This window comes from Cynocephalus volans, chromosome 5 (genome assembly GCF_027409185.1).
Source record: "Cynocephalus volans isolate mCynVol1 chromosome 5, mCynVol1.pri, whole genome shotgun sequence".
Lineage (NCBI taxonomy): Eukaryota > Metazoa > Chordata > Mammalia > Dermoptera > Cynocephalidae > Cynocephalus > Cynocephalus volans.
This window is the reverse complement of record NC_084464.1, coordinates 48,943,523-48,969,574: the sequence shown is the minus strand read 5'-3', so window position 1 is coordinate 48,969,574 and position 26,052 is coordinate 48,943,523. Positions and strand designations below refer to the sequence as shown.

The 26,052-nt window shown below is 39.0% G+C and overlaps 1 protein-coding gene across 3 annotated transcripts in view; it reads right to left on the bottom strand.

Moving 5' to 3' along the window:
• The window catches only part of ZFAND3 (zinc finger AN1-type containing 3), a 346,720-nt gene that overhangs the window by 245,324 nt on the left and 75,344 nt on the right, over window positions 1-26,052 (bottom strand). The gene's annotated exons all lie outside the window — the stretch shown is intronic.

The window sequence follows — 26,052 nt, the reverse complement described above, 5'->3', positions numbered from 1 at the left end:
TAAGTCCCTAGCCAGCCAGCCTTCCTCCTCGCCAAACAAAACAAAAACAAACAAAACAACAAAAATAAAACACTTGTTTTTTATTTTTATTATTTACCTGTGAGTTAGCCAATGCTTTTTTTTTTAAATTGTGATTAGCACTTCATACAGTAACAAGTTTGGAAATATTGTAATATGCCCAGAAAATGGCATAGGAGTCAATTTATCCCATATGATTACAATACTCCCTCTGTTCACAATGAAACATATATAGTACCACAAAGTTATCACTATAAACAAAAAAAATTTTTTTCTGTAAACTTCTCCTCATATACACTCATTTATCCTCCATAACATCACTTCAACTTTTATCTCATTTTATTCCTTCTCATTCTAGTCCTATTTCAGATCCGGGTCACATTATGACCTCGTTGTTTAAAATCCTTTCTTCAGATGTTCCCAATCAAATTATTTTTCATGTCCTTTCATTTGTTGTTAATAGCTACAATTCACTGAATACTAACTTGGATGGGCATTTAACATATATTATCTTATTAATCTTCTCAACATCCCTAAGATGGGTATTACCATATTGCTTTGCTTCTAAAATGCACTTTAAAAAAAAATCACATTAGCATTTCTGTAACCAGGAAACACTTTACAATTGGCTACACATGATGAATGATTTAATGAGGAAATATTCCCCCCACTCTCCTCCAAGGTACTATTAAATTGAAGGATCGTAGAAATCAAGGACATATTAAGTCTTATCGCCATTTAACAGGTGAGCAGTTTGCCCAAGGTCACACAGCTAGGGAACTGCAGAGGAATATCTGACCTTGGGTCTGGGCTAACTCCAAAGGCCATCCTGCCATCCTTTCTTCACAAAACAGAACCTGGCTCTACACAGCAGCCCAAGGACTACACGGCGAGCAATCAATAATAACTTGTCAAATTTATCTCACTGCTATTTCCCTTTGTGATCTTCTCTCAAGTGGACTCATTCTTATAGCTCTTTCTTCCAAAAACTTCCTAGAATACTCAGTGTTGGGCAAGCTGCCCTATACACAGCTTCATTACTCAGCCATTCCCCTCCCAATATTTGAGCCTTTGACCAGAGTTGCCCCTTCAAATAGAATAAGCCAGCTTTCTTCTGCCCTCTTTACTACTGTCATAGCATGACAAAATGGGGGAAGGGGGGTCATTTTTTTTCTTTGCCAAAAGAGATACTATGTCAACAAATGGATATTTCTTTAGAATTCTGCTTAATATAAATACATCGAAGGCAATGAGGAAAATTAAGTATCAATAAAGGAATAAAAATAAATAAATGGATGAAGAAATGTTTTAATGGCAGCATCTGACATTTATTACATGCCTACTATGTAGTAGGCATAATACCAGATGTGTTTATCCCCATTTTACCAATGAGGAAACAGAGGCTCCAAGCAGGTATATAACTAGCCAAAAATTATAGAATTAGTAAACAAATAAATCTGGTCTAACTCCAAAGCCTGTGGTCTTTTCACTGTGCCAAACTAGGGCCCCTGCCCCAATACAGAAGCTGAGGTACACACACCAATCCCAAGCCAGCACTCTGGCAGTTTGTGAGAATGGTCCAATGACTAAAGATTTAGTGGACAGTAATCAAGTTAGCTCCCTGACAAAGTAAAATCTCACATCTGGAGGAAGCACAACCCCTGCCCTCCCCTCCAAACACATATACATACACACAGAAAAACAACCCAAGAATCCCAGTCATTTCCATTCCAACTCGAGGAGGAACGGAGGATAAAGGAATTCCTTTGTTACTAAAACTCTCCCCAGAGACACAGGTCCCTTGCTGATGTGGTCACTATCTGTCATCCATGCAGCGTAACAAAGACCCAAAGACAACTGGTATATCACCTTTGCTGCTGCCCACTGTCCAGCAGAAATCATGGAAAGCCTGCAGAGAACAACTGAGAGCAGCCAGTTTTAACATCTGTGCTTCACAAAGTTGATTCTTTTTTAAAAAGGCAAAATAACATTTTTCTCTGAGTCCTCTTGATCTCTCTTCAGATAGTTTATGTATTTAAAGTGCTCACCATACCTATATGTACCTGAAATAACATCCATTCTATATTGAGTAGGAATTTCAGAAACACGGTTATTAATCAGATTATGAAAGAAATAGTATAGCTACTGATATTATTAATCAAAACAGAGATGTTTTAAATCTGAAATAAACCAGATTTGGGCTACAGAAGTAATGGTCACTGCTAAACAATGCCAACTTGGATCATATGGGTCAACGACACTGAATCCAAAGGAACTGGCAAAGGCTTCTGAGAACTTTGCTCCTTTCTCATGTTGAATATACGAAACTTGAAGCTGACCACAGGCACACAGCTACAGATTACCTACAGAAAAGCAGAGCAATCAACTTACAGTCTTCAGACAGTAGATTTTTTTTTCTATGTGGCAGTATGAAAGGTACATATGATTCTCTTTTGTCCCCACTGCTGCAATGAAACTACTCTCATTGAGATCTCCAATGGCTACCGTGTTTCTAAAACCAAGGTGTACTGGGTTGAATAACGGCTACCCAAAGATATCAAGTCCTAATCCTTGGAATTTGTAATCCTTGTAAATTACCTTATTTGGAAAAAGGTCTTTGCAGATTTATTTATCTGTTACATTAAAGATTTTGAGATGAGGCCATTATCCTGGATTTTCTAGGTGGGTCTTAAATGACATCACAAGTGTTCTTGTGAGAGAGAGGTAAAGAGTTCTCATAAAAGAGAAGCAAAGGCAGTTTAGAGAGAGAGAGACAGAGGATGAGGCAATGTGAAAATGGAGGCACAGCTGGAGTTACATGGTCACAGCCCAGGAAAGCTGGGGCAGCCAGCAGAAACTGGAAGAGGCAAGAAATGGAATTTGCCTTAGAGTCCTTGGAGTGAAGGTAGCCCTGCCAGATTTTGGACTTCTAGCCTCCAGAACTTCAACAGAATAAATTTCTATTGTTTTAAACCACCAGATTTGTGGTAATTTCTTACAACAACCTCAAAAACTAATACACAGAGGTTATGTTTCTGATCTCATCTTATTGCCTCTTAGCATCATGCAACCAGATCTATACCTCTTTCTAAAACATTCTCTATTTTTACTTCTTTGTTACTCAGGTCCTAGATGAGATCTACTCTGTTCCTCCACAGTTTCCTCTCACCCAACCTGCTCCCTATTAGCCACTTCTGTTGGCTCCTCCTCCACTGCCAAGACCGTAATCTGGAGATCCCAGGACTCAGTCCTCATTACCTCCACTTACTTACTGATCTCAGGCAGTCCCATGGCATTAAATACAGCCATGTGTTGCTTAATGAAGGGGATACCTTCCGAGAAATGTATTGTTAGGCAGTTTTGTTGTTGTGTGAACATCACAGAGTGCACTTACACAAACCTAGATGGTATAGCCTACTACACACCTAGGCTATATGGTATAGTCATTAAAATCTTACGGGTTGTCTATGCAATCCATCATTAACCAAAAATGTCATTATGCAATGCATGACTATCTTACTCTATACACTAAAGACTCACAAATATGTACCTTTAAGCTCAAAGCTTTTTGCCTGGCTCCTGGCTCATATATCTAACTGCCTATTCAACATCTCAACATGCAGCTCAAACTCAGTATTAAAAGTAGAATTCTCAATATTACCCCCAAAACTTGCCTGACCCATCTTGGTAACACCTTCTTCCCAGTTGCTCAGATCAAAATCCTAGAAAGCACCTTTGATTCCCCTCTTTCCTGCAGTCTCCCATATACAACACTCAGCAAGATCCATTGGTTCTACCTCCAAATAGACCATAAATCTATGTACTTCTCCAGTGCTTCTACCCTCTGGCCACCATTAACTATCACCTGGGCCACTGTAAATGACTTTTTACTGGTCTCCCCATTCCCACTACTGACCTCTAACAAAGATTTTCCATATGGCAACCAAAGGAATCTTCTAGAAACAAATTAGATCATGCTATTATTAATGCCATCCCACAACTTACTACTGCATTTGGTATAAAATTCAAACTTTTCACCAAAGCCTGAAAAGTCCCCTTGTGATGTGACTTTGCCTACCTACCCTCTTCCTCTCTTACTATTTTGTCCCTCTCACTCACCACATTCCAACCACACTGGCCTTTTTATCGCTCCCAGAACGTGCTGTAGAGCTCTTGCCCTTGTTCTTCCTTCTACCCTCAAATCATCATAAGGCTATCTCTTTCTTGTCACTCAGGTCCTGGTTCAAGCCTCCTCTTTCACAACACAACAATCTTTGAGATCTCACCATTTGCCTGTTTGCTTGTTGATTGTCTTTCACCACTACAAGATTAAGTGCCATAAGAGGACAGACCCTCTCGGTCACTCTTGTTTGATACTTAACGTGCACTTCAATAAACATTTGTAAAATGTAGAGATGAATCAATCCTCTCTTGTAGGAGTGAATTATGAAAAATAGAAGTAGATTTTTAAAATGCATTTTGTAGAGGTCAAACACCAGCTAGAATACAGGTTACCCACAATTTCTGTGACTGTCAGTCTGTCATCTCTCTAGAGCTCTGTCACAAGGCATTACCTACAACTGGTAGATAATGCCACTCTATGTATCTGGCCATGATTTTGTCACTCAGGAGGTGACAGACACTTTCAGAATGTTCTTTCTAAAATGAAGTTAGAAACCAAAAAAAAAAAAAAAAGAAAGAAAGAAACCAGCTTAAATTTTTTCTGCTTTTAATAAATAACGTTTAATGAGATTTTATGATTTCGAGAATACGTACCCCTTGTACACAATTTAGAAAAATAACAGAAACATTTAAGCAATAACTAAAGATCACTTATAATTCTACCTCCTCAAATTAAGAATTGTTAACATTTTGAAATACTTCCTTCTTATCTTCATGAATAGATATTCATAATTCAGAACTTATTATATTTAACAGTATTGTTAAAGATGTATGGTATGTTCACAGGTGTTCGTTTTATTATGCTTCATATCATATATACACATTACTATTTACTTTTGTATATATTAAAAATTTCATAAGAAACACATAATAAAAATATACAGATTTAATATTTCTAGTCATTAAATACCCTTCAAAAACATTTTTATTGCTGTGTAATAATCCATTACATATTAATAATTTATTTAGTCATGCTCTTACTGTTGGATGTATAATCTTTTTTCTCAGGTTTTATATTATAAATATTGCTATAATGAGCATTCTTGCTTGGTCATAAATCTGGATCTGAATGACTTTCTTTAAAATTGGATTTACTAGATGAAAAAGTATAATTTGGATAAGTATTGTGAAATTACTTTCCAGATAAGTTCTACATACTTTTTTAATACACTCTCACCAACAGCAAACATTTTTACTTTCAAATCTTTGCTTGATGGCAGAAGTGGTTATCTTGTTTAATAATGTGTTTTGTTTAAAAAATTCTCCAATTTTGAAGGATATTAATTTTTTAATGAAGAATAAATTAGCTTTCAAGCCAGTTCATCTTAGAGAATTAAATAATATTCCTAATTTCTGGGAATTTTAGGAACATTTATAATATTTTCCTGATACATATATAAGACTCTCTCTCTCCACCCAGGGAAACACACATATGCCAGCCCCCCCCCCAAAATTTAATATAAATATGGAAATAAAAAACAACCCTGTCACCATATTAGTGTTCCTAAATAACCACTCTTTTTTCCCAATAGTAAGGAAGAACCTGAGGCACAAGAAAAATAAAGAAGAGAATAAAGAAAATCAGTACCAACATATAATAAATATGTCAAGCCCGTCCAGTCTTGTGGTCCCTAAACTTCTCTAGGTTAGGCATGGATCATAAAACCCAAAATATCTAGACTACAAAGAGATTTCCTTCTCAAATGAAGGCAACCAATCTATAAAAACTGACTAGTCACATTTCCTAATTCAATCTCCTTTAATAATCCACAGCAAGGAGAAGGAAGAAGAGTATAAGAGAACAGAGGGAAGGAAAAAGGGAAGGGAAGGAAAAAAGCAAACTACAATGCCTCCTCCACTCTAAAAATCATTCCAGTTGCCTTATAAGTAAGATCAGATGATTAAAGACTAGTAATAATCTGGCTGCCACCTTACACACTTACAGCCAGAAAGTCTAACTTCCTATACCAGCTAGGAAGCAGCAAACAACTCTACTAAATCATCACTCTCTGCTCACCCCAGGCGAACAAGAAAAAGGCCAGTTCAAACAGATGACATCCTAGCTGGCAATGACAAAGGAGCTTTCAATGGTGCAACCAGCCTGTGGGAACTGTTACACATCATTCCAAATCATTCAGACAATGTCTGCAAAGTTTTCTTTTTAAAAGAATATTACAAAGGAAGAGACAGAGTTGTTAATAAGGAGGATTCATCTCTAGAATGCTGCTGTATAGATACTGCTCACTTGAAAAACTAATTTCAATGTAACCATTTAGATTCCAGGTTAGTATTGTAATTATCAGTGCCATCATTTTATACCCAAACTTAAGGACAGCAAAGCATAGTGTATGCTTCTGATTTTGTGTTTTAAGTCTTTGAATTAAAAGATACACAGATGAAAAACAAGTCACATTACCATCTCTGGCCCATCTAACACTTATATACAAGATGAAGCATGTCCATCAATAAACTAGTCAAAAGAAGGAGAATAAAAATTAAAACGTGAAAAGCCTTGTAGAGAAATTGGAGAAAAAAATACAATGAACTGAATATAAATGCCAAATAATTTTTTCACATAAAGAGAAACTTAATGACACTACCAACTCTAACACACTCTTTATATATATACGGTTGTATTAGTCTTACCAGTTTTACCATATATGCTCCAACATAAAGGTTTTCTTCCCTAAAATATTTCAGAAAGAAGGCACTGCTTTACAATTAAATCCTTACTTTTCAGGCAGGCACCAATTATTTTATACTAAATATCAACAAAGGTAAAAAAAAAAAGAAAAAGAAAAAACCCGGAAGAAAGAAATCTAGGCATTCAGTCATGCCCAGGGAAATGGTGTTTGGGACTTCAAAAGTGATTCCAGGGGCATCTATCCAGTCAGAGTCTGTGAAAGGGCTGAGACAGTGAAGTTCTTATCATTAGGCAGACACTGAGGTTTGGAAAAACATCAAGCAACCCTAGTGTTGGATGCTTTGTCAAGGTTATTACACCAAACAAGTATTACCAGGGGAGAGGGGGATACAGTTTTCAACACAGATTTAACACTTATTTCTGGAGAGTAATCTCACAATTTTAAGAAAGAGCTGCCACTGAAGAAGGCCTTTGAAGATCATCAAGAAAGCAATCCAATAAAATCCTTGGAATGTCAACATCAATATGATGACAACTCTCCTAACAGTATATAAATAAATTTATTGTAGCTTAGGATAAAATTTCCAGTGATAGTAAGATTTACAGATTTTTAAAGTGCTCTATCTGAAACAACTTGAAAGTTAAAAAAAAACCAAAAGGGAGTGAATATAAAAATCATGAAAAACTATGGTCTAAAAAACCATGGTCAATAATTTTAAAAGTGGTTTTAGAAGCATTAAAGACTGATGTCTGTGAAGACATGAAGAATTTGAATAAATCTGTTCACTGAATAAGTATCTAAAAAGTAATATTAAAAGATATTTAAAATATATACAAATACATACAATTTTATATTATCTGTGATCTTAAATATGCATATGCAGTTACCACTGGGGTAAGCTGGGTGAAGAATATATGAAATCTCTCTGTATTCCTTTATACAACTGTGTATCTCAAAATAAAGTTTTTAAAAAGATTTTTAAATGTGCATGTACAATTAATGACATTTTAATTAGACATTTAACTATTTCATCTACACCCCTAAAAGTTTCTGTATTCAGCTGACCAAAACACTTTTCTTTCTTTTATTGAGAAAATGGAAGATTGCCTTGTATCTGTGTCTCTTCATATGCAAATAGATATAATACTTTAGGAAATTCAAACCCTATATTAAAACCCAGTAGAATTCATTTCTGTAGTAGAGAAAATAGTAGGAAAAAAGACTTTGTTCACTAATGCCCAGCTACCTAAAGAAATCATATAAAAGTGGATGGTTAAGTTTCTTGTTTAAATTATTCCCATTATCTCACAAAATATTTTTTTCAGAATTCTATATCAATGGAGGGCACTTTCTGGAGTGGTAAAAATGTCCTATATCTTGATCTGGGTGATGATTACATGGGTGTATATATTTGTCAAAATTAAATTATACACCTAAGATCATGTAATATAAATTACAGCTCAATCAAGTACTTTTGTTATAAAAACTAAATTGAAAAAATTCTATCCTATATTAAGTAGTACTACTGGTCTACTACAAAGGCATTCATCACATTGTTATGAAAACAATCCAGAGAAGACTTCCCAACCGCTTAGTATGAGATCAAAAATCTGAGAATGAAACTGAGAACAAAAAAATTGAGAGAGATAACAATGAGGCATTTTCTGGCCTTATTTTTACCTTGGCTAACCACTCTGCTTCTGAAAATAGGCAGGTGTGGGGGACTAGTATATTTATGTAAGTCAGAGTGCTTTTTCCCAAACAGTGGTCAAAATAATTAAATAGCTATGAAACTTTTGCCATGGGAATAACAATACTAAAGAACTATTTCTTCTCAGGCAAAAATACTGAGCCTTGCATTTGCAACCATCATTACATAAAAACCGTTCAAGAATTACATATGCACCTTTCCTACTCAAGTGGCAAGTATTTCTGCTTCATCCTGGTGAAGTAAGCATTCATCTACTCTCATTATTAAGATAATTCAGGCTTGCAGACAGAGGCATTCACATATCCATATTTATAGAAAATAGATCAAAGGCAGGATAGTTTTAATGAAAGATGAAAAGTAAACATAAAGTATTATTATTATATCTTTCTCTGTCAGAAAATGAGACATAAACCTGGGAGATAGAGTTCCAAGAGTTCAAACTACAAGGCTAAACAGGCCAGCAAGGGCAGCTGTATAGGTGAGAAAGAAAAGCACAAGGTACGTCTAAGCAGCTGGAAAACATCCAATTAAAAAGACATGTACACAGTCACACACACACACACACACAGCCACACACACACACACACACACACAGCCACACACACACACACACACACACACACACACACACACACACACACACACACACACACACACACACACACACACACTAAAAGACAGCTATAACATGCAATGTCGGGCCTTTAAAAACTAACGCCACCTTAAGTGACATTACAAGTGGATTAACGTGGCAGCCTAAGACGGCGCTGGGAGGAAGTAGGGTGGGAGTATCTGCGGGAACCTTGCCTTAGCCCCTATTGGCCAAATACACGCTTCCGTGCTCGTGAACACTGTGTGATTGCAATAGATAGGCATTGAGACAGGATGCATGCTCTTGTAACCCTTAAGCTGATTGGAGGATGTAAAAAACCTGCCTTCCCCATTTGCCTTTAAAAGCAAGTGCTTGTGTGATAATAAACGGAACTGCTCGACAGAACCCCCGCTGCGTCTGAGTGTCCTTTAACTGGGCTGGTTGGGGCCGGCGGTGTGCTCACCTCTCTTCCTGGCTCTCTTCCCCTGTCTCCTTCCAAAGGGGACAGGAGGGAAAGAGGAATCCCGGGCCATTTGCTTGCCCACCAAAAGGAACGAGGCTAGGGCTGTTCGGGTCGGCCGGCAGCGGACCCGAAAGAATGGTGCCCCGTGTGAGGAGTTTTTAAAACTCGTGGGTGAAAGGCGAACGAGTGAGGCCCCCGGCTGCTCGGTCCTGAAAGAAGGTCGACGAAGGGTGATCAACCAGCGGAGTGGCCCCCACAACCGCGGTAGTCGCCGTGAAGTAATCTGCCTGCGTGTCAGGGTGAGTACCATAACAGGGAGAAGTCCCTGCACTTCTCTGCCCTGTTGCTCCCTTTGTCCCTTCCCCACGGGGCAACATGGGAGGTGTGTGTGGAAAGAGTGAGGAGACAGCCTGCAAGGCTCTAAAGTACATGTTAAAAAGCAGAGGCCTAGAAATATCTGACTCCACGGCCACCAATGCCTGGTGTCACGTGGTGCAGGTAGCCCCTTGGGCACCTTCGTCCAACTTGTTCTCGTATGAGACTTGGGACCGGGTTCAGACCCTGGCCAGAAAGAACGAGATTAGTCATGGGCTAGACCCCCCCCCCTTTAGGGTTCTACCCAACCATCTCTGCCTTAAAGCTTTGCTTCCATCCCGAGCATCAGGAAGGGGCAGAAAGGGATTGGGCGCAGTTCAATGAGGAGAGAAAAAAGGAAACAAAGCTGCCAATGCAAGGCCCTGAGCCACTGAGTGATACCTATGCCCCTACCCTGTACCCTCCTCTCCCGGCATACTCACCCCGCCAAAGTTTAGCTGAAGGAGAGAAAGCGGCACGTGAAGAAGTGGAGGAGGCTAGTCCACCTTTAAAAACATCCCCGGCAGAGCCACACGTTTTCCGTTATGGCTCGCTGGGAACCGTCTGCAGCCCATAGGAGGAAGAGGCCCCTCAGGCCTAGCCGGTCAAGTTGTAAAAGAACTAAAAAAGGCTGTTGCCGAGGCCAGGACTTTATCCTCAGCCTTGCAGGCTCAGACACAAAACTTAAACGAAGCCTTCAAGGTGTTTACCGCCCTGATCCCCTCAGGAAACAATACTTCCCCATCCTTCAAAGGACAATATTTTGGTTGCAGAAGACAAGGTCATTTTAAAAGCCAATGTCCCAAGGCTAAAGGCAAAAAAACCCCTACCACACCTTGCCCCCCCCATGTAAAAAAGGATTACATTGGAAAAAGGACTGTAGGTCCAAATTTGACAAAGCCCCTGGTGAAAATAGGCCGGCCGCTTGGTACCCTTGGGAAGCTCATGACCTTAAAGAGCTGAAAAAGGCTGTCGCAGAGGATGGGCCCAATTCCCCATGGGCAGAAACCATCCTCCAGGGCTTAGCGCACCAACCCTGCACGACCCAAGATTGAAAAACGCTCTGTAAGGCTGTCCTCCCTCCAAATTTATCAAATTCTGCGCCTTCTTTAAAGAAGAGTGCCATGTGCAGGCAGAGATAAATCAAGCAGTAGCATTGCCCAATGCCACCAACCCCGGACTCACCTTCCCGGGGGTCCTTGGCAAAGGTTCCTGTGTAGGTGACAACAAACCCTTTTGCAACACTGTGGCAAATCTCACCACCCCAAAACCCGAAATAAGTGGACCCGAAACAAGCTGGCTGCAGGGGCAGCTGCGGTGGCCATCAGCTCCCTCTTGGGAGTTATTGGAGCGGGTACTGGGACCACTGTAATAGCCTTGGCACATCAACAGGTAGCTTCCCTTAGGGAGGCAGTGGACACAGATCTTGGCCACTTGGAGGTGTCTGTATCACATTTTTAAAAAAAAATCGCTAACATCACTTTTTGAAGTTGTTTGGAATTGACGTGGACTAGACCTGTTGTTCTTACAGCAAGGAGGATTATGCGCTGCCCTCAAAGAAAAGTGCTGCTTCTATGCCGACCACTCTGCAGTGGTCAAAGACTCCCTAGCTAAGCTTAGAGAAGGATTAGAAAAGTGAAAAAAAGAACGTGAAGCTAATGGTAATTGGTTCCAAAGCTGGCTTTTAAGTTCCCCACAGCTCACCACCCTGCTATCCTCCCTGCCGGGCTCTCTAGCCATTTTCATCTTGGGGCCTTATGCCATTCGCCAGGTTGTGTCCCTTATAAGGCACAACACCACTTCTCTCATAATGTTCACCCAGGTGGTAGAGGAGGTGGCCCATAATGAAAGCCCTGACAGCCCTTGGGTCAATATGGCCCTTCAAGAAATCAACGCCAAGTTATAAGGCTCCGCCCCACCCCCCGCTTGGCTGGATAGTCAATGACAGGTAAGATTTCCAGAGGGAAACAACCTAAGACAGGCACAGCCACCAGAGGGAATGGAGGCGAGGCTGGGAAGGTTAGTCACCTCCAGCTGCCTTATTAAAACAGAAAGGGGGAGATGTCGGGCCTTTAAAAACTAACGCCACCTTAAGTGACATTACAAGTGGATTAACGTGGCAGCCTAAGACGGCGCTGGGAGGAAGTAGGGTGGGAGTATCTGCGGGAACCTTGCCTTAGCCCCTATTGGCCAAATACACGCTTCCGTGCTCGTGAACACTGTGTGATTGCAATAGATAGGCATTGAGACAGGATGCATGCTCTTGTAACCCTTAAGCTGATTGGAGGATGTAAAAAACCTGCCTTCCCCATTTGCCTTTAAAAGCAAGTGCTTGTGTGATAATAAACGGAACTGCTCGACAGAACCCCCGCTGCGTCTGAGTGTCCTTTAACTGGGCTGGTTGGGGCCGGCGGTGTGCTCACCTCTCTTCCTGGCTCTCTTCCCCTGTCTCCTTCCAAAGGGGACAGGAGGGAAAGAGGAATCCCGGGCCATTTGCTTGCCCACCAAAAGGAACGAGGCTAGGGCTGTTCGGGTCGGCCGGCAGCGGACCCGAAAGAATGGTGCCCCGTGTGAGGAGTTTTTAAAACTCGTGGGTGAAAGGCGAACGAGTGAGGCCCCCGGCTGCTCGGTCCTGAAAGAAGGTCGACGAAGGGTGATCAACCAGCGGAGTGGCCCCCACAACCGCGGTAGTCGCCGTGAAGTAATCTGCCTGCGTGTCAGGGTGAGTACCATAACAGGGAGAAGTCCCTGCACTTCTCTGCCCTGTTGCTCCCTTTGTCCCTTCCCCACGGGGCAACATGGGAGGTGTGTGTGGAAAGAGTGAGGAGACAGCCTGCAAGGCTCTAAAGTACATGTTAAAAAGCAGAGGCCTAGAAATATCTGACTCCACGGCCACCAATGCCTGGTGTCACGTGGTGCAGGTAGCCCCTTGGGCACCTTCGTCCAACTTGTTCTCGTATGAGACTTGGGACCGGGTTCAGACCCTGGCCAGAAAGAACGAGATTAGTCATGGGCTAGACCCCCCCCCTTTAGGGTTCTACCCAACCATCTCTGCCTTAAAGCTTTGCTTCCATCCCGAGCATCAGGAAGGGGCAGAAAGGGATTGGGCGCAGTTCAATGAGGAGAGAAAAAAGGAAACAAAGCTGCCAATGCAAGGCCCTGAGCCACTGAGTGATACCTATGCCCCTACCCTGTACCCTCCTCTCCCGGCATACTCACCCCGCCAAAGTTTAGCTGAAGGAGAGAAAGCGGCACGTGAAGAAGTGGAGGAGGCTAGTCCACCTTTAAAAACATCCCCGGCAGAGCCACACGTTTTCCGTTATGGCTCGCTGGGAACCGTCTGCAGCCCATAGGAGGAAGAGGCCCCTCAGGCCTAGCCGGTCAAGTTGTAAAAGAACTAAAAAAGGCTGTTGCCGAGGCCAGGACTTTATCCTCAGCCTTGCAGGCTCAGACACAAAACTTAAACGAAGCCTTCAAGGTGTTTACCGCCCTGATCCCCTCAGGAAACAATACTTCCCCATCCTTCAAAGGACAATATTTTGGTTGCAGAAGACAAGGTCATTTTAAAAGCCAATGTCCCAAGGCTAAAGGCAAAAAAACCCCTACCACACCTTGCCCCCCCCATGTAAAAAAGGATTACATTGGAAAAAGGACTGTAGGTCCAAATTTGACAAAGCCCCTGGTGAAAATAGGCCGGCCGCTTGGTACCCTTGGGAAGCTCATGACCTTAAAGAGCTGAAAAAGGCTGTCGCAGAGGATGGGCCCAATTCCCCATGGGCAGAAACCATCCTCCAGGGCTTAGCGCACCAACCCTGCACGACCCAAGATTGAAAAACGCTCTGTAAGGCTGTCCTCCCTCCAAATTTATCAAATTCTGCGCCTTCTTTAAAGAAGAGTGCCATGTGCAGGCAGAGATAAATCAAGCAGTAGCATTGCCCAATGCCACCAACCCCGGACTCACCTTCCTGGGGGTCCTTGGCAAAGGTTCCTGTGTAGGTGACAACAAACCCTTTTGCAACACTGTGGCAAATCTCACCACCCCAAAACCCGAAATAAGTGGACCCGAAACAAGCTGGCTGCAGGGGCAGCTGCGGTGGCCATCAGCTCCCTCTTGGGAGTTATTGGAGCGGGTACTGGGACCACTGTAATAGCCTTGGCACATCAACAGGTAGCTTCCCTTAGGGAGGCAGTGGACACAGATCTTGGCCACTTGGAGGTGTCTGTATCACATTTTTAAAAAAAAATCGCTAACATCACTTTTTGAAGTTGTTTGGAATTGACGTGGACTAGACCTGTTGTTCTTACAGCAAGGAGGATTATGCGCTGCCCTCAAAGAAAAGTGCTGCTTCTATGCCGACCACTCTGCAGTGGTCAAAGACTCCCTAGCTAAGCTTAGAGAAGGATTAGAAAAGTGAAAAAAAGAACGTGAAGCTAATGGTAATTGGTTCCAAAGCTGGCTTTTAAGTTCCCCACAGCTCACCACCCTGCTATCCTCCCTGCCGGGCTCTCTAGCCATTTTCATCTTGGGGCCTTATGCCATTCGCCAGGTTGTGTCCCTTATAAGGCACAACACCACTTCTCTCATAATGTTCACCCAGGTGGTAGAGGAGGTGGCCCATAATGAAAGCCCTGACAGCCCTTGGGTCAATATGGCCCTTCAAGAAATCAACGCCAAGTTATAAGGCTCCGCCCCACCCCCGCTTGGCTGGATAGTCAATGACAGGTAAGATTTCCAGAGGGAAACAACCTAAGACAGGCACAGCCACCAGAGGGAATGGAGGCGAGGCTGGGAAGGTTAGTCACCTCCAGCTGCCTTATTAAAACAGAAAGGGGGAGATGTCGGGCCTTTAAAAACTAACGCCACCTTAAGTGACATTACAAGTGGATTAACATGGCAGCCTAAGATGGCGCTGGGAGGAAGTAGGGTGGGAGTGTCTGCGGGAACCTTGCCTTAGCCCCTATTGGCCAAATACACGCTTCCGTGCTCGTGAACACTGTGTGATTGCAATAGATAGGCATTGAGACAGGATGCATGCTCTTGTAACCCTTAAGCTGATTGGAGGATGTAAAAAACCTGCCTTCCCCATTTGCCTTTAAAAGCAAGTGCTTGTGTGATAATAAACGGAACTGCTCGACAGAACCCCCGCTGCGTCTGAGTGTCCTTTAACTGGGCTGGTTGGGGCCGGCGGTGTGCTCACCTCTCTTCCTGGCTCTCTTCCCCTGTCTCCTTCCAAAGGGGACAGGAGGGAAAGAGGAATCCCGGGCCATTTGCTTGCCCACCAAAAGGAACGAGGCTAGGGCTGTTCGGGTCGGCCGGCGGTGGACCCGACAATGCAACATTTCAGTTCATGTCATTCAGTTAAGATACAAGTACCAACAGAACAACTACTAAATATGGAGGAGGAGAAAGCAATATCTAGCAATATACAAACACAAGAAAAATTTCAATGTGTAGGTAATGTCACTGACATTAAAAAATACATGTCTTTTGTACTTCAATAGCACCTTTCATTTGCTCATATTCCAAACATTTTATACATTACATCAGACTACTGGGATATTCTCAGGGAGTAGGTGGACAGGTCAGGAGGACACCATACCTACCTTGAAGCTAGATGAGGAATGGTTCAAACGTGATAGCAGAAGAGAAACCACTTTCCTTATTCCCAGTCCAATGCTCATTGACAAATAAGTTCAAAATTTAAAATTTCCATTTCCTGATTATTTTAGTCACTCACCACAAAATACAAGATTGACTAAAGTTTGTAAAAGAAAATTCTCCATGTAATAAACCTAAGCAATTATAATTCCCAGCAGAAAAATGAGAAACAAAAAGAAACTCAAGAGTACATCTTTTCTGTCTGCTTCAACTGTGGAATATACTATAAAGAATATGTACTTCACAGGGCCTGGTTTTCCAAAGCCTTGCAGTTTCAAATATTGACCTTGCGGAAGACTGGAAATTTTCCTCAGGCTATAAGTCTCTGGTGTAAGATAAAGATTTGTGGCACAGCAAGGTTGCTGGCTCAAGGACAGACTAGTTACTGATCGTTATGTAAAGATACTGAGAAATTGCTGTAAGAAGGAATGTTTGCTAAGATTAAGCTTTTGTTAATTGTCTACTGGAATGTCATCTGGCTTGTTTCACTGAAAGTTACCAGCCTATATTGTTAAACAATAACCCCACCTATGTTCTCGTCCTGTAACTTCCTGGTCTGGAAAATAAATGCAGGAAGAGAACCCCAATTTGGGGTTAATTTCCTGAGGAAGGGTTGCCTCTCGCTGGAGGGTCCCAGGGAAGTTAACCACTTCGGGGCTTCTCACTTCTTGGAAGAGATGGGCTTTGAGTAATCCTTTGCATCTCCATCACCCAGGGGAAGTGGGATGACAAATCCTTGGGGGACAAAGCAACACAATGCAACACTCAACAAGACTTAATCTAACGTATCCCTGTTCTACAACCACCCCAGATTCTATTGCTACTTTTTGTATATTTCACTGCCTCCCAACCCTTGTAATCATGAAGTTCTAATGTCTTATTTATATCCCTACCACTGTTGTAAACTCCTTTATAATATTGGCATCAGTGTAAAAACACAGGCTGCTACAGGGGTAGTGGTAAGAGCAGTGACCTGGGAGGAAAGGGCTTGGCTTGAGTGTGTGATGCTAGGTCTGGGTTTTCTCACCCATTAAAATAAAGTGAGTTACTTAGGCCAATGACCTCTGACATTCTATGAATGTATGATCACACAATTATATAAGTATATACAATCTACTAAGAAAACTAAACTCTCCATTATTTCTAGGCTAAATATCTACTAAAACATTCTGATAGGGGACTATTTCCTAGTTTTTCAAGCAGTTTTCTCACTCTTGAACATTTTCTGAGATCTTCATTGTATGCTTAGACCATGAAGGTCTAATACTAAATAGGGGGTAAAGGGATGGCCCTGCAATTTCTATAAGCACCGCTCCAAATATATAATTTATTACCAATGATTTTAAATGCAAAGGCATCATTGACCCTTATTTAACTGGTTTTCTTACACTTTGGGATTGGATGTACTATCATCTGCATAAACCAAACCCAACTCCCATACTGACTTTCCACAGCTATTTACTTTCCTTAAGAAAATTATTTTGCACTCATCCAGCTGAACGTCACACTATGTATACTCACTAACTTTTCTAAACTATCAGGTATTCTGAATTTTAAGAGGGTTTTCTATTGAGCCACCTATCCCACCCAATTTGATGCCATTCACAAACTTAATGAGCATACTCTTTGTGCCACCATCTAAGACTCTGACGGAACTATTAAAAAACACTGGGCCCAGGATCGAACTAACAGCCCTCGACTTCAATGCACAGTCCTCCTCCCAATGCTGAAGACTGGTGTTGAGCCATGGCTAATTGTTCTAAAAAGACCTTGATACTCCTGGGTTGTCTGCCTTCTTAGACATAGAACTTGCTATCTTTCACAAACATATGCTACCTAAACCATCACAAATAATAAGATGAAAGGCTGTAAGGTGGCAGAAAACAGACCCATAACAATCAACCTAAAGTAAGTGCCCTAAGATGTTGAATCTGCACCATCTTCCTCTTCTTCAAAGAATACAGCAGAAATTTTCTTGACAAGATTCCACTTAACAACTGGCTATATTAACCTATGCTATTGAGACCCCCATAAAACAGACTGACCCCACAGCTTGCTAAATGCTCTCTCAGGCAGCAGAGCTACTTTCTAATAAATATGCTCATTTCCACTCCTACCTGTTGAGCTGAATGTCTATCAAGAACCAGTTGGGTTTTGTTCCCAAACCTGTCTAAGCCTTATAATTATGGCTATTTTACTTGTAACTATAATTACATAATTTAATTAGTTGCAGCCTAAACCAATAAGTACAAAAGGAATTCATTATTTCTATGAAATCTATGTTAACTACTTTGAATAGATTAAAAGACATGTTGCTATTAAAAAAGAATGCTGGCATCTCAAGCATGACCAATACAACTTAAAGTCTGGGGAATAAATCAAAAATCTAGAAAGATTATGCACAGCAAAGGAAACAATCAACAACAGAATGAAGAGACAACTTACGAAATAAGAGAAGATGTGTGAATTATACATCTGATAAAGAGGTTAGAATCCAAAATACACGAGAAACTCAACTCAATAGCAAGAAAACAAATAACCTGATCAAAAACTGAGCAAAGAACCTGAAAAGACATTTATCAAAAGACATACAGATGGCCAACAGGTATATGAAAAAATGTTCAACATCCCTAATCATCAGAGAAATGCAAATTAAAACCACAATGAGATACCACCTTTGCACCTACCAGAATGGCTATTATCAAAATGAGCTAAGTGTTGGCGAGGATGTGGAAAAAAGACAATCCTTGTACACTGTTAGTAGGAATATAAATTAGCACAGCCAATACAGAAAACAATAGATTAGAATTTAAAATAGACCTACCATGACCCAGTAATTTCACTCGTAGGTATACATCCAAAGAAAACGAAATCAGTATGCTGAAGAGGTATCTGCACTCTTACATTCAGTGTAGCACTATTCATGATAGCTAAGACATGGAATCAACCTAAGTATTTATCAATGGATGAATGGGTAAAGAAAATGTGGTATACATACACAATAGAATACTATTCAGCCTTTAAAAAGAAGGAAATCTTTTCATTTATAACAACACTGGATGAACCTGGAGGACATTATGCTAAGTGAAATAAGCCAGGCACAGAAAGACAAATACCACATGATCTCATTTATACAAGGTGTCTTCAAAAAGTTCATAGAAAGATTCATATTATCTTTTAATTCTATTTTCCACAAACTTTTTTTAAGTACCCTTGTATGTGGAATCTAAAAAAGTCAAATCCATAGAAGCACAGGGTAGAACAGTGTGTGTGTGGGGGGGGTGTTAGGGGATAGGGACAGAGGTTTGGGAGATATTGGTCAAAGTATACAAAATTTCAGTCGGGAGAAATAAATTTAGAAGATCTATTATATAATATAGTAATTACAGTTAATAACAATATATTGTATACTTGAAAATTGCTAACAGAGTAGATTTTAAATGTTCTCACCACAAAAAAAAAAATGGTAAGTACATGAGGTAATGGATCTGTTAATTTGCTTTAGTCATTCCACAATGTACACGGATATCAAAACATTATGTTGTATACCATAAATATGCACAATTTTTTTTGTCAAAATAAGAAAATATTTTAATTAAAATTTTTTTTTTAATCTAGAGAGAGTAACTTCAGACTGCTTTACAAACATCTTTAGGTTCTCATGCCACTTAAGGAAACCAAAACTGGACATTAATTAGTTCATTTAACACTTAGGCACTTATGTGCCAGTCAGCAGGATAAATGAGTTAACCATTTTAAGCTAGTAAGTGTTTTTCAATTACTAATTCATTGCTATTATTACTCACATTTTACAAGTAGGGAAAATGAGGCATAGAAAAGTTAAGTAACTTACCTAGGTTCACACACTAGTAAGAAGGAGAGAGTGAAAGCTCCAGCCCAGGAAGACTGGTCCCAGAGGCCATATTCCTATTATGCTAAGCTATTACAGACAATGTGTGGCTCATGCAGAAATAGTGGATGGCACTCAAATCAGTTGACTGATATGCAAAGAAAAGGTCATAGGCCTACATAAAAAAATGCAACTCATGTACTTTCATGTTTTAAATTAAACTAAAGCATCAAGTTATTTCTTAGGATTCCATTCTTTAACACATGTTTTTCACTTACCTATCAGTCTCATTGATTTGAATAAGAGATTGTTATACAGTTCCCGTGTTCTGGGGAAAACCGGTCACAAACCACAATGATAGAGCAAATAACTTCACATTAATTACTGATACTACTAACATACTATATTCTCTTTTTCCAGAAAAAGAAAAAAAAGTATTTACAGGCTTAATTTAACATTCTGAGATTCTGTCCATGATTAATCAGCACCATGGTACAAGCAATTCCAGAAAATCAGAGGACAAAACAGGCAACTCTACCAAAACCTTGAAAAAAAAACTGCAAAGAAAAAGAAGTGAACATCGTAAATGAAATTCTTAACATTAAGAAACAATTCAATCAGGTTTTTCAGGTGAATTAGGTGATATGAGAGTTTATTTAGTACAGAGAATGTTTCCTTCCTAGTGGATTCCATTAATTTCTCTACCAACTAGCTGACTGCTAAACTGAAATCAAATATCACTATAAAAATCAAAAACAAAATCCATCTCCACACCCTTACATATCATGACAATAAATTTCTAAGCAAATTCCTCTGTGTAAGTACAAACTATAATGTGACAAATCTGGGAGACATCTGGAGTATATTTACCCAAGCTTAGAAACCTAAAGAAGACAACACAAAATGTTTTTTCAATATACAACTTACAAATTTATTTTTAAAAAGCATTCTATGCAGCCCCCAATGCAGTGATTATTTCAAGCAATGGACACAATTAGGTAAAAGGTTATTGAAGAATAAGTACCACATACCATATGGTCTCCAAATTTCATCCTACAAACTACTTACTAAATACAAAGCAAAAATCACACCTTTACAAATCCAGCACTATTTATCTTAACCTAGTGGTCAAACTTTGCTACACAAGTAAGGGAATTATGTACATTATGTTCAATCTGATGCGACGTACATTTAAGTCTTAAACTAAAATAAAGCAATTAAGGTATTTTTGTGAATCATGCTTTAACTCACTCTTTCACTTAATTACTGGTGCATTAAAATATACATAACCCCACCTATAATATTAAGTATCCTTGCCAAAAATGTTTAACTTAAAACAAATCATGAGAAAGCAGTGAGACAAATCTAAAATGTAGGATATATATAAAATTGGTCTGTATTCTCTCAAACCTCATTGACATGAAAAACAAAAAGAGGCAGGGGAAACATTTTAGATTACAAGAGACTTTTTTGGACAGGTAGGTAAATTTCAATATAGACTATAAAATAGGTGACATTATGAAATTATTGCTAATTTTCTTAAGTGTGATAAATGATACCATTGTTATATATGAGAATGTCCTCATTCTTACAAGATTCATGCTGAAATACTAAAGAGGTAAAGTACCACGATATCTGCAAAAGGTTCTGAAAAAGGTACATTTATAGAAAAAGACAAAGCATAGTGGGTAAATGTTAATAATCAGTGAACTAGATGAAGAGTATATGGGTGTTTGTTATACTATTTATTTGAACCTTTCTATGGGCCTGAAATTTTTCGATATAAAAAGTTGGAGGATATCCACACAAAGACTTGTACATGAATGTTCATTATGCATAACAACTGAAAACTAGAAACAATCTCAATGCCCATCAACTGGTGAATGGATAAATAAAATGAGATGTTATCCACAGAATGGAATATTATTCAGCAATAAAAAGGAATAACCCATGATACATGCTATAACATGGATGGAACCTTGAAAACATCATGCTCAGCGAAAGAAGCTAGTCACAAAAGACTATAAATTATGAATGCCACTTATGTGAAATATTTGCATTTCAGAAAATGCAAACCAACAGAAACAAAAAGCAGATCAATGGTCACCTAGGGGAGGGAGCATGAACTGACTGCCAACAGGCCTAAGGAAACTTTTCAGAGTTATAGGAATGTTCTAAAACTGGACTACTGTAATGGTGGTACAACTGTGTAAATTTACTAAATATCATTAAGCTATACAATGAGTGAATTTTACAGTATGTAAATTATACCTCAATAAAGCTGATAACAAAAAAGTTGGGAGAGGAATATTCTATGATCTAAAAAAAAAAAATCAATTGTGAAACAATGATAATTTGGAAAGAAATAAATTTGATTATCTGCTACTACAGACTGGAGGCAGGGAATCAGACACCAGACTAAGTTATAAAATTAAAGAGAGTTACATTTCTACAAAAACAGATAAAAATTAAACATTCAATAACATTTTACTTCAAAAGTAATAAACTTCAATCCCTTATATTTATATTCCAAAATATATTTTTTCATTACCAAATGTATTTTATAATTCCAAATTAGGCCCCCAAAGAACAATACATAAATTGATTTTCATAATCAAAAGACACTGTCTTCAACAACAAAAAGACAAACAACCCAATTAAATACTAGGCAAAAGACCTAAACAGACATTTCTCCAAAATATACATATGATCAAAAAACATATGAAAAGATACCTAATGTAATTAGCTATCAGCAAAATGCAAATCAAAACCATATGAGATATACTTCATACCTACTAGGATGACCATAATCAAAAATCCCAGAAAGTAAAATGTTGGCCAGGATATGGAAAAATTGGAACCCTCATACATTGCTGATGGGATGTAAAATGGTATAGCCACTATGGAAAACAGTTTGGCAGTTCCTCAATAAGTTAAACACAGAATAACCACATGACTCAGCAATTCTCCTAGGAATGATCCCCAAAAGAACTGAAAACAGGTATTTAAAAAACTTACACGTTTGTGGCAGCACTACTTCCACAACCAAAAGTTGAAAAGAACCCAAATGTCCATCAACTGATGAATGGATAAACACATCTGGTATATCCATGCAATGGAATATTATTCAGCCATTAAAAAAAATGAATGACATAATGCTGTAATGATATGTATTACCACAGATGAACCTTGAAAACGTTATACAAAGTGAAAACAGTCACATGTTCTATGATTCCATCCACATGAAATATACAGAAAAAGCAAATATATAGGTAGAAAACATAAGTGGTTACAAGGGGGGATGGGGAGAGGGCAAACAGGGTGTGACTGCTCAACAGGTACAGATTTCCTTTTGGGGTGATAAAGATGTTCTGGAACTAGATAGTGGTGATGGTTGTACAACTCTGTGACTGTATTAAATGCCACTGAATCATTTACTTTTAAATGGTTAAAATGCTGTGTTTTATGGTATATGACTATACCACAATTAAAAAAAAAAAACTCCACCTGGGGGTGTACAGCCTTTTAACTTGAACTTAACTATTATATTTTTTGACTTCTTTTGGCTTTTATGTACACCATAGATAATACAGGTATGTCGAAATATTTAATATTTACTGAGAACTTGCTACATTGTTACAATCAAGATACATGCAAGGCACTTACTGTGCATTTTAGTTAATCTAAAACACCTGTGAAGTAGGTACGTAGGTATTATCATCCCCATTTTATGTATAAGACACCAAGGCTCAGTGAAAAGAGATTTCTAATGAGAAATGAGATTTCTAACTATTTAATTAATAAGAAGTACAGCTGGGATTCAAACCCTAACTCAATAAACTAAATGATTTCTAAGGCACCTTCCAGTAATACAACTCTATGAATATACCATAAGAACAAAGGAAAACCTTCTCCTTCCTCAAACTGTCCTGATAATAGCTTTCTGGTGAAATAAAGACCTTTAGTATGATACATGCTACCATTTCTTTCCTTCCACCAGTATAAGGACATTATGAATTACCATGCTGTTTACCATTTCCAGAGAACCCAAAAGGCCCAAGGTAATTGTCACCACTCATTTCAAAGTAAATCATGAAACAGAAGGAGGGGACCAAGTGGCTGTACATAAGTACCACAAGGAAATGAAATTTTTAAAAAATAGGGGTCCTAAGCCCCACCCCAGATCTAGTGAATCAAAACGTCTGGGCTAATGCCCAAGAATCCTTAAGTTTTCTCAAAAGTCTAGGTCGGCAGCCAAATTTGGGGATTGTCACAGGAAAGTAAAAGGAATTTTTTTTTTTCTTCAAACAAACAGAATTGATAAGCCCAGTCCAATTAGCATTCACTCTAGAGTAAAGGGGTTACTTATACTTTAGTTATGATGTCAGACCTTTTTACTGCACACTAACAATTCAGAGGACATGATTCTCCCTAAAATACAAGTATACTTGAATTTTTGCATTAAATCATGATACTCAAAATATCAAATTATACCTATATTGCCTTTAAGAAACCTTTTATGGATTAAATCCAGCTGCTCATGTACATAGATGTATTATATAAGATACATACACACACTCACACACACATTAGGAAACTTACACAACATTTAGCATGATGCCTAACAATCCAGACCCAAATAGTTTCCAAATAAACAAATACAAGTAAACCCAATGAATATTTACTGACAATCACATTATGTGCCAGGCACTGTGCTAGGTGCTGCAAATATAGCCAAGAACAACACATACTCTCACAACACTTATTATTAGCAAAGGTATCAGTAATTAAGCAGGCTGCTATGGAAGTACCCACCCCTTTTCATTTTTTATTTTACTTTTAGATGTCGAACATTCTGCTTCATCCTTCACTAGGGCATTATAGAATTTTCACTTTGTCATATCAATACCTTTAAATTACAGTTTTCATTTTACATGGGGAAAATGTACATCCGGACCTAGCTCCTGTTACTATTTCAAAGCAACTGGAAAATCCCAGAATCCACATTTCCATTGGCCTGAGACTTTTGAATATGCCTAATAACGATACTTTATGACCTAGAAGTTCCAATGAATTGGTAGTAAGAAAACATTGATCTGCTTCAGCGGCACTGTAATTGGAATGGTGATTAAATACATCATGTTAAATTTACCCTGGGCCTTTTCCAGTGTGGCAAATATAAAATGAGCTATCAGCATCAGCAGAGCCTAAACCACTTTTTCCTTCTAAAATGATACTTCTGCATGTCAAAGGTGATATGTTTGAGCTTCCCCACTAATAATTAGGTGGCCATAACATGACAGACTGTATACACCCATATAGGCTTCCAAAGGATGTACACTGCTCAACATGGTTTACTGTATTTAGCAACTTGGGACAACCTTATGTATGTCAGAGCAGTGTATTTGCACCACTATAGTTAATGGTCTGTCAGCATTTCCATTATAAAGCAATTTTCAAAGGTTTATTGCTCTGCTGAAGAATTTGCTCTGAGCTGAAATTTGGCATTCCAGAAAAGCCCATAGTTGTTTATTCCCTTCCAAGTAGGCCAAGTAGTTTGGTTTTTTTAAAGTTAATCTGGCCCTTTGTTTCAGAATTTCCACATATAGCCCTTTGGGAATATCCACAGAACAAAAACCTCACACCTCACAAAGGGACTATTGTTTGGTATTAGCAGCTAGCAACTTGCAAGACACAGAGCACAGATTCCAACGTATTTTTGAAAAACAATTTTTATAAAGCAAGCATATTTTTTATGAACTGCAACTTTAAAAACTTTTTCATGGGTTCTATCCAGCTATGAATAAATTATTCATGCTATCAGAGTACTCTGTCATAGATATTAAAATCAATGGATGACTTTACAATTCTCAGCTGTTAAACCTCCTTTTATCCTTCCCACCCAAGAACCATAGCTACTACTGACCTAATGTGAATGTTACCTACTCTCCATTCCATCTTACACTCCACTAGTTAAAAGGAATAAGCACTGTAAGTAAAAGCTAAGTAGCAAGAAAGGTTACACAGTAAATAGAAAAAGCTTTGAAAACAATTCAGAATATTCAGAAAAAGGATGATCAGTCTCTGAATGACAAAGTTCACAGAAAACAACTGTGGCAATCTAGAAGATTGGCACGAGTGATTAACAATTTTATTCAATCTCTGGAAACTGTTCTACTAGTCTGAAAGCTTGCGAGAATATTGCATGCATCAAACAAAGAAGAAATCAACTACTCTGGTATTTTTGGTTTATTGTTATTGAATCTAACTTGAAAGCTTAAATATTTACACTTCAAATTACAGGGCTTATCAATTATACAGATAATTATAATTCTGATACAACTCTACCCAATGAATAAAGCAGTTGTAAGGTAAGAATGATTTTCTGAGCTTAAAAATTCTCATTATGTACAAATAAAGACCTTCTAAAATTTTGAGATTGGTGACCAAAGTAACCTTTTAAAAATAAACACCTTTTAAAGAAGTGTAAAGATTCATCCTAAATTACTACATAGATACAGCTTGATATGCTTTGCCAATTTTCCAACTGTATATTACTCTGAAATTATGACTGTTTA